Source organism: Anopheles darlingi, chromosome X (genome assembly GCF_943734745.1).
Source record: "Anopheles darlingi chromosome X, idAnoDarlMG_H_01, whole genome shotgun sequence".
NCBI classification, from domain to species: domain Eukaryota; kingdom Metazoa; phylum Arthropoda; class Insecta; order Diptera; family Culicidae; genus Anopheles; species Anopheles darlingi.
Window position 1 is genome coordinate 12,694,351 of NC_064873.1, and position 14,353 is coordinate 12,708,703.

Below are 14,353 nucleotides of genomic sequence, written 5' to 3' on the forward strand. Positions count from 1 at the left end.
AACGAAATTTTGGGCTTGTCTAATAGCCAGAAGCCAAATGTAACCAAATGTAACCGGTTTTATTGGAAGGATACTATTGAAAATGATGGCAAAAAAGTCACAGAAAACCAACGAAGTGTTAGATGGTGCATTATCGTGATCGAACACTGACGCGCTTAAGATGAAAAACATCCTTCCAAATGTAATTAGCGGATATGTTTGATATGCCAATATCACCAGCAAAGTTTCTTGTTGTCAATCGACGGTTTTCCAACAGCAATTCTTTGATTTTTTTGACGTGAACTGTATCGATTGTCGTTGGGTGTCGTCTAGAGCGTTTTTCCTCTTCAAAACGTTTCCGACCCTCCTGGAAGTCTTTCCACCAAGTGTAAATAATTTTTATTGACGTAGTATCGTCACTAAAGACATTCTGTACCATTCGCATTGGTATATTTGCAGCAGAAAAAATATTTTTAATGCAAATTCTTTGTTTAAAAATTTACGGCATGGAGAAAAACGAAGAATGCACTTTTAGCAGTTCACAAACAAATACGTATCTCAAACACTAGTGAATATTTTGACGTGAAACATGTCATGGTTGTCAATAACAAAGCTGACAACCTATAAAAAAATACAAAACTAAAGATATCCATTTACGCGGGCAATTTGGACACCGTGTCACCTTACTTTTTGGACACAGTAGTAATTTTGCTGCATGATGTACCTTCGTCATTTGCGCAACATATTATAATCATGTTTCTCGCTATAAAAGGCGTAAAACTGATCGAAATATTGAGGAGATCGACTGCATACTTCCGGGAAGAGACACTGTCGTGAGCCAGAGTGGTGGCATAGCTTAATTTTTTTTTTTATCATAATCGTGTTGAGAACGAGAGCCATAACCGCAGCCCTCGCACCAGCCTAAGAGCGCACAACATTAAAAGCTTCGGACGGCTTATTGAGAATAACAGACGTCATATCACTACAGGACAAATAATGCGACCGATTCTTGTAATGTTTTAAGTGAGATTCGACTTGCATATCGCCTTTAAATATGGGATATAATGATAAGGGAAGTGGTTCTCTTCATGACAATGCTCGTCCACAAACATTTGCAGCCAGTACTAAAGCTTGGAACAGTTAATATTTGGCCGCTTTTGTTTAATCATTGCAGCGCGCCTAGTGGTCACTTTGCCCTTCCGTTGACAGCGTTTTAATCATTGTAGTCTGTTTATTTAGTGGTAAATGTTTGTCAAAATTGATCCACGCTTACAAAAGTTATTGCCGATGGAACGCGAAAGGTGAAAAAAATCTGCACATTCATTATTAAAAAACTCGATTTGGCTGTAGAAAAAACCGCGAAAGTCTTGAAATTTCCAAACTTAACTAGAAATACCGTATGCAAACGTTACTGGGGGACTTTTACCTTGATTTTAGCACAATAACAACAGCCGAAAAAGTGTAACAAATGCCCGATTCTGCTTACAAGAGTGAATTAACACTCCTGGGATCTCTCAGCGTGGTTCCACCAAGAAAAACTCACGACAGTCGACATAATAGTTCGGGAAATATTTTTTAACAGAATTTTTAAGGTCATAAAAGCTAGAAACTAGCCAAATAGGACCCTAGAGCACAACTTGATTGCCGAAATCCGTGCTAGGAAGCTGTACGAACAAGTGTTTACAACACTTGTTTGTTTGGTTGAACGTGCATTTGGATGGACGATGGAACACACGTAAAAATGCGTTTCGAAAAATACCGTGCCAAAAACTTACCTTGCCAATCATTGAGAAAGTGGTTTAGAAAGGGTTTGATTTATTTACGAATATAAATTTGCCCATTAGATGATGATTTGGCATGAGATTTGACATTGTGGCGACAAATCAAATGTTTTCACCATTGGGGTAACGTTCATTCGCAATTTGTGCGAGAAAAGAGTGTCTGCAGAAAAGGATTTTGTTCTGCATTTGTCCACCAACGATCCTGTGTAAGTTTGGCATGATTTAGGTAGCTGTTCTTGCCGAAGGTATGGCGTTTGTTTTTTGTATTCAAATAGACCGATTTCATAGGGAAAACTATCAATACACTAAAATGTCTGGATTTTCGTTCCATCGATGTCTATTGAACGATTATCACAAGGAAACTTAAAAAGTATATCAGCAATGTATGAAAACCAACCGAAATGAGGGTGATGTGCAACAAGAGGGCAAATGATGTGACGTACAGTACTGTGCAAACATTTTTGGGTGATGTCAAAGTAAAAGTTGAAAAAGTCATATAAAAAACTAATGAGTAATTTGCATCAATATTTTTTATTAAAGGCAATAAGAAAACCTACAAATTAAGTTCTTTCTTTTCTTTATACGTCATGTTTTGGCTGAGATATGACCTATTTTGTGCGGCCAAGTATTAACTGTTCCAAGTTTTAGGGAAAAGTGGAGCAACTGAGGTGAGAAACATTGGAACAGCCTCGTTACAGTCCTGGCCTGTGACTTTCATGTGTTTATCTCTTTCAAGAAAATGTTTGGAGACAAAAGATTTAACAACGATACTGAGAATGAAATCTCATTTGCTCAATTGGCTGCAAACATGACCAACATTTTTCTACGAGAAATATGTGTTTATTATATTACGAAAAAAATTAAAAAATAACTTTTGTGCGTTTAAACTGAAAATAAATTTGCTAAAAATTAAGTCTCGTTTATATTTGATTCACCCTCGTATAATGCAATGTCGATGGAAAAAAATGTTTCGATATTTAAGTAGTGCGGATACAGCGGACCAAATGATCGGCTGCTGTTGTTCAAGAAGAAAAAGAAACCGATGCCCATCCCGGTAAAAGACTGAAATACCTCGCAAACCATGAAACGATTCTGTATGCTCACTGTAGGAGTGAGCGTGACGTCCGATGAAACAGCGCTATACAAGAGCGCCATTTGCAGATTTGTGTGTGAGCGCGAACGAGATGGCTGATGAGACGGCAATACTTTTGGCCGCGTTCATCGGCGCCATCATGATTGCGCTTGAAAGCGCGCCGAACTTTGTTCGAATCTGGATGCGACACAGTGATTTCACTCACCTTTTTTGGCACAATTACCGCGATTTTCGACCATTAAATCGCATCAAATGGTCGTACGATAATGGTAGACCTTGGCGCGAATTAATTTGATCTGCTTTTCAGTCAACTTTAGCCGTTTTATCTATTGCACCGCAGCTGTTCGCATTCAATGAAACAGCCGCAAGAACATGCATTTTTCCATGTTTCTAGCCTCATTCCTTCGTCAAAAAGGATTGCATGATGTACATTTACAAATCAACAACATTTTTCCTGATTATCCGAGTACATTTACCTGCATTTATGCCACAAAACGGCGGGGAACAGAGCTGTTTTTTCTTAACATAAAAGAGACGGGAATGATGATCCGTTTCTTCGCACTGTTTTCCACGGCTGTAACGAGGTGGATGATCATCAATGCACAGGCCAGGATATGAAAACGGTATTAGAAAAGATCCGCCCTAGAAGAGCTAGGCAGAGATGAAAACGCAACGCGATCTCCACCCACGACAGCAAGAAAAGACGCGCGCGTTTCTTGCGTGGACTAGAGTTGGAAAAGGGGATGTCCATCTTCACAACATTTGAGTTAAGAGTGGAGCGGGAAAATGGCTAAAACCAATGGATGTTTTAGCTTGCTTGTGCAGTTGCCCAACCAGAAGAGAACAACAAACCAGCAGCAGAACAATCGGCGGAAAGCATGCTCAAGAATGGCTGAGTTTTGTGCTCAAACCGCCTACGACTACAAGATTATGCTATTTATTATGCCGCAATTGGATACAGCTCAAACTCTGCTTTAAGGGGGGGCTTTGGTTATTTCGGGTAAAGGTGAAGAAATCATTCAATTTGAATTTTTCAAAATAATCTCATATTAAACTCCAACTTTTCAAAAATATTTGGTTCTATTTTGGGGAAGATTTGTTCAAAACTTCGTTCATAACGTTCAATCTAGAAATGCAAGTTTTCAATAATGTACTTTTTGTGGTGCCCATCCTAGCCACGTGCTGGGTCATCAGAAATATTCAAATGAATATTCTTTTGTTAGATTATGAGTTTATCCAGGTAGCTCCGTCGAGTTTTTGTTGCATTTCCCATTTTTAGATTTTTGGCAGATTTTCGAAGTTGAAATAGGGATGCTGTTTTAGATGTTGCCTCAAAAAACGAGTTTTACAACATTTTAAAAAAAATTAAAAAAGTATCAACAATTTTTATGAAAACTCGACGGGGCTACCTGGCAAATAGTGTACAGATTATGGGCCCTATTGCGAGTGTCTTGTCTTGCAAACGAGACTGCTGTACTACTGCTGAAAAAACTTAGCAGTCTTGTTGAGCTCTTATGAATGAACTTGTGAATTTTTACAGCCTGATTTCAAAACAAATACTAATACTACCAAATTAGTCACCAACACACACTCGCAATAGGGCCCTATATGTTTAAAGTTACAAATCGATCGGTCCAGCAGTTTTTATGCTACGATGGGCACCGACTTTGAAAACGCAGGGTTTGGGAATCGCGATTCAAAGTTGCGAGATGCTTTGAGCTTTGCATGAAAGGCGAATTTTCAAAAATCAATATTTTTGTCAGTTTGGCTTCGATTGATCCCAAAATTTTACACAATACTTTTGATAAGCATTCATGAAATAATGTAAAATTAAATGCAAAGAAGTAAAATAAAATATCGAAGCCCCCCCTTTATAGAGCGTTCAAACTACTCCAAAGTCGCTTAAACATTATTAAACGGCCATTGTCATACGGTTGCTAGCTGCGCTAGATGAATATGTGCTGTAGCGTATCGCGGGAATAAGAATGTTTCGACCCGGCTGACTACGCCCACATTTTCACCACCGAGACGGTGGTATTCTGATTGGTCCGTCGACAAGGAGGTATAGACTGATGCTTCATCACACCGGCAGCAGCACTGCAACGTTGCAGCGTTGCACGATGAAAACGCTTGGGTTTAATGTTTCAAAATTAGCTAAAACCTTCGTACCGGCCGTCCACACCACCAATTTTTTGGGGATAATGTATGGCGGAGCCCAACAAGTAACTCCAAATTTTTGCAGCTACGTGGGTTACCATGAGTGACATTTGCATCCAAGTGAGCTGCGGTTGCATGCAGCTTGTTTCAGTTATCTCCAACAAAAACATGTTTTGGATACGTAACCAAAACATTTTTTTGTTGGAGATAAGAAAATTGGGGTTTTTTTCAAATGCGGTTCATTATCGATATGATAATGTCCCAATTTTTGCCCGATTTTGAGCGATCACTCAGGCACTCAGAGAAATGTTTGGCAAATAAATTTGTAGTGTGGACACTCGTAGACCCAATTTTTTTTGCCAAATATATTTATGGTGTGGACGGCCAGGTACAGAGTTCTCCCTATGCTATAAAATAATCAAAGCGCTATTTGTTACATTATGCCAAGTGTACTACTGTGTCCAAACAGTAAGGTGACATTGGATGTATTTTGAAAGTTCCTTAATTTTTCTTCCAAATCATTTTTTTTTGCCATCAATGTAATCCCTCCCAAACATAATGCAATTATGCCGACGAATTTTCCAGTTTTCTAAACACGCGAAAATGTCGTCTTTAGGAATGGCCTTCAACACCTTTTTCGCAGCGGCTTGAGCTGCTCTATCTTGTCAAAACAGTGTCCCAGGAACGAAATTTTGGGCTTGTCTAATAGCCAGAAGCCAAATGTAACCAAATCAGGCGCATACGGTTTTATTGGAAGGATACTATTGAAAATGATGGCAAAAAAGTCACAGAAAACCAACGAAGTGTTAAATGGTGCATTATCGTGATCGAACACTGACGCGCTTAAGATGAAAAACATCCTTCCAAATGTAATTAGCGGATATGTTTGATATGCCAATATCATCAGCAAAGTCTCTTGTTGTCAATCGACGGTTTTCCAACAGCAATTCTTTGATTTTTTGGACGTGAACTGCATCGATTGTCGTTGGTGGTCGTCTAGAGCGTTTTTCCTCTTCAAAACGTTTCCGACCCTCCTGGAAGTCTTTCCACCAAGTGTAAATAATTTTTATTGACGTAGTATCGTCACTAAAGACATTCTGTACCATTCGCATTGGTATATTCGCAGCAGAAAAAATATTTTTAATGCAAATTCTTTGTTTAAAAATTTGCGACATGGAGAAAAACAAAGAATGCACTTTTAACAGTTCACAAACAAATACGTATCTCAAACACTAGTGAATATTTTGACGTGAAACATGCCATGGTTGTCAATAACAGTGCTGACAACATATAAAAAATACAAAACTAAAGATATCCATTTACGCGGGCAATTTGGACACCGTGTCACCTTATTTTTTGGACACAGTAGTATTACGTTTAATCCAATGTTTGCTTATAGATGGGCTTATCTAGCTAATTGAGCTATCATCGACTTGTCATACTGTTTTGCGCATAATTTCGTCACCTGTTTACGTAAATCAGTGCAACTGATAAAGGATTCCATGCGTTTGCGTGCCATGGGATTGAAAAATGGTAACCCCATGAATTGAACGATAGGTAAATGGAGCGGCGCCGAAACTCATGCGAAATTTTGGTTTCTAGACATAGAGAATGTCGTTTCTGCATCTTGTGGTGACTGGAGAAACTGCCAATGTTCACGACTACCATCAATAATTAATCAAATCGCACCGTGCCTTGCGTGAAAAAGGTGGGATTAAGAACAAAGATATGAAAAGTTGATTATTTCTCCACTTTAACCCCTCATCTTAAACATACGGCTCGCCCGTCATTATATATGTTAAAAAAACCCCCTCATCTCACTCTTCAAAAATGGTCCAAAACCTCGTATGTACAGGGCTACCAATATCAAGTGTTACCTTTTCAAAATACCATAACATTTTTGTGTGTAATAATTTTTTAGTGATTTCAAAGACAAAATTGTTTGAGGATAATCAACATTTCAGAATCTGTTCACTTTAGCCCGCTACCTTTGCCTTAAGGGGGGGCTTTGGTTATTTCGGGTCGAAAAAAGGCTTATTTTTGACGATTTTTAGTGAAAAAACCATTCCACTAGGTGCTGCAAGACGGAGCGTAAATTTACGCGTAAATTTACACATTAATGCCAAAACGTTTACGCTTCGTGTGGCAGGGGTAAAAACCCCAAAATTTATATCGAAATGTCAAACGTATTGTTTACATCTGTGTTTTGGCCGCAGAAGTTGATTTCCGAATAAATTTTGCAGATTTTAACGATTTTGTTGCTGTTGCTGTTATATTTATATTAAAAATGCAACAACAATACGAAAAGGACCTACATTTTCGTAAATAAAGCGTTTGATAGCGTCAAGGGTTCAGCGAAAATGTCCGCGGACGTATAAAAATTTGACAGCGTGTAAGGGTTAAACGAAACCGTTTTGGCATTAATTTTTTCGTTTGCGCTAGAGTTTACGCCCCGTCTGGCACCGCCTACTTAATTGTTTCAAGTGAATGTCATATTAAACTACCACTTTTCAAAAATATTTGGTTCTATTTAGGAGAAGATTTGATCAAAACTACGTTCATGGCATCCAATCTAAAAAGGCTATTTAGCAAAAATGTACTTTTTACGGTGCCCATCGTAGCCACGTGCTGGGTCATCAGAAATATTCAAATGAATATTCTTTTGTAAGGTTATAAGTTTATCCAGGTAGCTCCGTTGAGTTTTTGTTAAATTTCCTATTTTTCGATTTTTGGCAGATTTTTGAAGTTAAAAAAGTGATTCTTTTTTCGATGTTGTCTCAAACAACGAGTTTAATACAGTTTAAAAAAAAAATTAAAAAAAGTACTAACATTTTTTATAAAAACTCGACGGAGTTACCTGGCAAATAGTGTGCAGATTATCCATATCTAAATTTTAGCTCGCGTAACGCTCCGTGTAACGCGGCATTGCGCCCAAACGGGCCATCGCACGATGCTTCTGAGCACTGATTATGATGCGTCTGGTGACGGGGATGACGATGATGATGGAGGATGATTGTGGATGATGGTGACGATGATGATTTTGCTGTAAAAAGCTCTAAAAAGTGCCATAACGTGGTGATGATGATGATTGATGATCATCATCAACACGATATAAGATGAAGTTAATGACGGTGAACATGATGGTGATTGATGGTTTTTTTTCTCAAAAAAAACCTATGCAAACCTAGCTTAAAAAGGTTTTTAGTTTAGAAGTTAGATTCGACTCAACGGACGCCGCTGTCCTGGTTTTCAATCTCTGGAATGATTGAATGTGTTCTGGCAAGTCCAATAATCTGTGGCCTGATAAGTCATCCACGCTTGCGTTCAGGACATCGTAGCATATGATCACTGCGTTAAGCCGCTCACCGCGTCACGGTTGCCGATGCAAAATGGGACAGGCAAACACTCGCTGGCCTCGCTGCATGCGCCAGAATGAATCCGCGGTTAGAGAGATGGTTAACTGTCCGACTGTATCTATGTCTGATCAAAATAGGATAGCTCCTTGCAACACATCGTGCTAGATATTGTCATAGCGAAACGAAGGCTATGCAACCTGGGCTGTAGAGAGGAAAGTGGCGGATCTCATTTCCTTGGTGGACCTGAAATCACACCTGGACATGGTAGAAGCTGTTCTTGCTCGAGATCATCCTTGCCAATCGAAGATCAGCCGACAGGTAGATGATCAAACGCGGATGGATCGTGTCTATGCTTGCAATGGTCTGTCTGTTGAGCCTTGGTGGCCTGGCAAGTCACAGGAAAAATGTGTGCTTAATCGCTATCAATGATTATACGCGGTTATTCCTATGAATGGTTTACTGTCCGACTGTCTCTATGCCTGATCAAAATAGGATCGCTCCTTGCAACGCATCGTGCCAGTGGTTTTTGAGTGTAACCTCACAGCAAGTAGCACCCAACCTTATGATGAATCCGAATGGGATCGATCATTGCAACACATCGTGCCAGATTTTCTATTCTTATCATAGCAAAACAAAAGCCTAGGCAACCGGGGCTGGGAAAGCGGCCGGTTTCATATTATCGATTAGCGTGAAATCACACCTGGACCTGGACATGGGAGGACATGACCTGGACATGATTGACCTGGACATGGCAGATGCTGTTCTTCCTTGAGATCGTCCTGTCCAATTGAAGATCAGTCGACAGACGGATGATCAAGCGCTGATCGATCGCGTCTAACATGGCATCGGTTAGTCGGACAATGGCCTGGTAACTCACTGACAAAAAGGAACCTGGAAATGGTTGATCTCTCCAGCATCCCGGTGAACCGATAAAAGTTACACAAGTACAGGGTTACTGATATGAAGTGTTACCAACTTTATACTGTTTGTATCTTTTGAACCGCTCATAACTACAACGCCAAAATTATTCTATTGAATATTCAATACATTATTTACAAGCCACTAATAGCATTTTAGTCTCAGTTTACATGATTTTTTTACCGTCATGAAATAAAAACGTCATAGTGTGATTGCGTTATATTTGTCTGGCAAATCATAACCAGCTATTGTTCGTGAGTTCAATCACCTTAAAGTGAATAAAATATTGGTGGCAGACTATTCCATCTGGTCAATATTGTACAGCAAAGTGAGGACTATAAAATATGCCAGTATGGATGCGCTGAAGAAATCTATTGTACGAGAATCGACCAAAATACCGCAAAATCACCTTCGTGCAACATGCAACTCGTGTTTGGACCTTTAGAAGGCTATAGTTAAGGCAAAGGTGACCACATCGGGATAAAGTGAACGGATTCTGAAATTAATTATCCTGAAACAATTTTGTCTTTGAAATCACTAAAAAATGATTACACACAAAAAAGTTATGGTGTTTTGAAAAGGTAACACTTCATACATATCATACTTTTTGGCGCTTATCATACTTTTTGATCTTGGATTTTAGGAACCAAATCATAAATTGGAACACATGTAAAGTGCTAAAATGGCATTGAAAGGCATGGAAGGGCATGGAAGAGCATGGAAGGGCATGGAAAGGCGCATAGTAAGCTAAACAAAAACATTTCAAAAACCAACAGAAAAACAAAAACCTTGGCAAAACATTGAAATATTCTGTAACCGGGCCGTTTAGCTTTATAAGTTCACTTTGAAAAACGCGCATTTACAATAAAGCAGAAAAGCATGGTCATGTTGCGTAGCCCTGTAACCGGGCCGTTTAGCTAGTGTGTTCAAAATTTCAAATCGATCGGTCCAGTAGTTTTTATGCTACGATGGGCACCGACTATGAAAACGTTGGTTTTGGAAAACGCAATTCAAAGTAGCGAGATGCATTGAGCCTTGTATTAAAGGTTGATTTTCAAAAATCAATATCATTGCCAGTTTTGCTTCGATTGATCTCAAAATTTTACACAGTAGAGTAAAGTGGGGTAAGAGTGCGCACTTAACTTTTAACTCGCTGTATTTCTCTAAGAAAAGAAGTGTTCGTCCTGTTAGCTACACCAAATGAAAATATGCGTCTGTAGCTTAAAATTGTGGAACAAAATTTTTTGATCGTGCTCATACATCTTGTTAAAAATGCATATTAAGCAAAAATAAAAAATGCGCACTCTTACCCCACCATTGGGGCAAGAGTGCGCATTGGGTGGGGCAAGAGTGCGCATACGAAATCAAACCTCATTGAAGTTCAAAACTGGTCGAAGTGTGAAGTCTAAAGTAAATATAAGCCATTATTGAACAAAAAAATTCATTTCGTTCATTAAAAAATCCTTTTTTTTCAATAAAAAAAACAATTTCATAACACATTCATTAATTCCAGCCATTTTTGAGGTTTTTTTGAAATTATTTTGAATTTTGTTCGTTTCAGCAAAGACGAAGGCCAAGCGGCGTAGATCACGCATTGTCAGACCATAGAAAGCATTGTACAATGCTCTGCAGTGCTTTGCGAGATCTTCTAGTTGTTAAATATCGGTTTGAAAGGCCCAAGCCTTTGCGCACCGTATCCCTAGTAGAGAATAATGATAATTAAATCGTTATATCATAAATAATTCACACACACACACACACACACACACACACACACACAAAATGGTAGTCTACCTTCTTCAGCCGTTCTCGCAAAGTTGATTCAGCGATACCGAGACTTCTTGCAATCGCCCGTTTAGATTCTCCGGTCTTCAATCGCTCCTTGGCCATTTCTAACATCTCCGGCGAACAAATCGACCGTTTTGTTTTCCTTATGTACGTGCTAGTTAAAAATATTATTAATCATTTTGCTAGTTTTACAAATTCTATGAAAAAGAACAACCACAACAGATGCGCACTCTTGCCCCACTAACGCTGCGCACTCTTGCCCCATAGTGCCGTTTTAAGAAAAATGGTAAAATATGAAAATATCAGTCCGTATTCCGGAATGAAGTTTTCACCTTTTGATTCTACACCAATTACGGAGTCTTTGGAGCTTATGTAGCGTAGCATAAAAAAATGTAAACGAAATGAGAGAATGTTTTTCAACAAAACCTTCAATAATATGCAAATCGCTAAAACTACAATTTACCGCATTTCTTCGTTGTTATTTATCCAATCCAAAAGAAAAAACACGTATGAACAAGCCACTACATGACCTTTCAAACAAGTACAGCGTTGCCAGTTTCACTGCTACCATTTCCTAGAAATGACTGGTGCGCACTCTTACCCCATGCGCATTCTTACCCCACTTTACTCTACTCTTGAAAGAATAAGCACTCATTAAAAAATGTAAAAGTAAATGCGAAGAAATAAGATAAAATACCGAAGCCACCCCTTAACTATAGCCTTCAATAGGTTCAAACGCGAGTTGCATGCTGCACGAATGTGATCTTCTAGTACTTTGGCCCATTCTCGTTCAATCGATTTCTTCAACGCATCCATACTGGCATATTTTAAAGTCCTCACCTTGCTCTAAAATATGAGCCAGACGGAATAGTCCATCGCATTTGCGTCTGGCAAATTCGAAATCTGTTGTATGGACGAAATGAAATGTGGAACATGATTTTATAACCATTCTTGGTTCACATGACCTGAGACGGTACTGAGTCGCAGTTCTCGTCTGAGCGTTCGGTCAAGTAAATTCGAACGTTTTGAGAGTTCACGAATTGCCCAAATGGGAAATTTTTGTCATCAGAGCACAATGTTTGGAAATTCGCCGCGTTCGTGCAAGCACATCAACTGCTTTACTCGATCGCACCGAACTTTTTTTGTTTCGGTGTAAGGTCATGCCATGTTTAGAATTTGAAAGGCCTTTGTTTAAAGTTCAATTTTAAGTGTTGCTAGAATGATTCGAGCTAAAATTCACTTCTCTACATCCTTTTGAGTGGCGCGACGACGTAAAATTCTTCAATTCCCTTCATAACTTTACCAACAATTTTTCGATGTTGCGGTTTTTTTGGTTTTTCGACCTCCAAAGCGTTTTGCAATCCTACCAGTATCATTGTAACAATTTATGGTGTGATACACAAATATTTCATTCTCTTTGAGGTGATTGAGTTCACGAACAATAGCTGGTTATGATTTGCCATACAAATATAACGCAATCTCACTATGACGTTTTAATTTCATGACGGTAATATTAAAAATACAACAAAACTGAGACTAAAATGCTATTAGTGGCTTGTAGACAATATATTGAACATCAATTAAAACAATTTTGGCGTTGAAGTTATGAGCCTTTCAAAAGATACAAGCAGTTCAAAGTTGGTAACACCTCATATCAGTAACCCTGTAGATGTTGGAAAATGGTTTGATGAGTTGTTTACCTTTCAAAATGAAGAATTGTTTTGGCGTGTGTACAAATTGCCCGAAAGATGGGAAAAATGTATAGCTACCGAAGAAAACTACTTCGATTCAATTATTTTTTGGTTTTCTATTTAAAAACTGAAGCTTTTTTTAACAAAAAATTAGCGGATTTAAGGTTATACACCTTGTATGTTACCGTGCGCAATCAGGGTCCGTTATAAGCTCAAACACTCCGTCGCAGCAGATCTGCTGTTCACTGTTTTCATCCACGGAGCAGGCTTCCACCCGGGAGGCAATTCCTACAGAGATTCGATCATTTTTGTATGGGAATTGCCCGGTTTTTTTTCTTCGTTTAACAAACTAGATGGAATACTAATGTACAAACCTGGGGAAAGTCCTTAGGAACAGTGTGGGACTCTCACCCACTAAACCACTAGCTTGGTTTCCCGTTACCACCCTGCTGCTGTGTGCCTCTTTCGAGATGACTCGCAGCGAGGGTGGCAGTGCCGAGGCACTTGCACCGCGAAAACACAGGTCTGAAACGACTATATTTTTTGGAGTGACGTTGTTCAAACCACGTTACGTACTCGTTACTCCCAAAAATGTTCCTCCCAAATCTAAGACGGGCCGTGCCTAAGCACCTAAATGTTGCGTCAAGGCACAGGCTTTCCCCCAGCCACAGTGGGTCTCAAGGTCGGCGCGGGGCCCCGAGAAGCCCAGGCGGGTGTCCGAGGAGCATCCGCTTGTTTTCCCTTTTACCTCTACATTTGTTGCTGGTCTTCGCCAGCGGCCTGAGAGCGCTGGAACTGCCGTCATTCCACGCGTAGCCTCTCCATTATGCGGCCAACGCAGCTGCTAGCGGTGTCGAAAGCCTCCCTGCTCTCACACATCCGCTGCAGTACGTTTTCAACCCTTACCCCTCCTCCTAGAGCTGCGTCCATCTCTGTCCTGGCCTCTTCAAACCTAGGGCAGACGAACAAGACATGCTGTGGGAACTCAACAACGCCCACGCAGGTTGAGCAGTCCGGCGACGGCGCACGCTGTATACGGTGGAGATACTTCCTGAAGTTCCCATGTCCCGATAGAAACTGGACAAGACTCACCATACCTAAGAGACAGCCATCTCTCGACATTGGGAATTAGACGATACGTCCATCGGCCGTACCGGTTGTTTACCTACTCTCGCTGCCAGCGCTGCAGCGATCTGCGTCGCGCCTCCGTTCGAATGCCCGCCGTTCCACGACCAGCGTAGCGTTCCCTGTCCTCGTCGATGAGGATCCCAACCGGGATCATACCGGTAATCACACTAATGGCCGCCAAGGATACGGTTCGGAAGGCTCCCGCAACCCTAATCCCAGTGAGCTGGTGGTCGCGGTTTAGCTCGACCAGACTCCGGGCCGACAGAGCCTCTGCCCATGCAGAAGCATCGTAACGCAATACCGAGGTGACTACGTTGGCTAGTAGCCTTCTCCTCGAGCAACTGAGGCCGCCCGTTCCACGCATAATGGCCGAAAGAGCGTTAAGGGCCTTCAACACCTTGCTGGTAGCATGCTCTACGTGTGTCTTGAAGCTAAGCTTGCGATCTATCATCACCCCGAGGT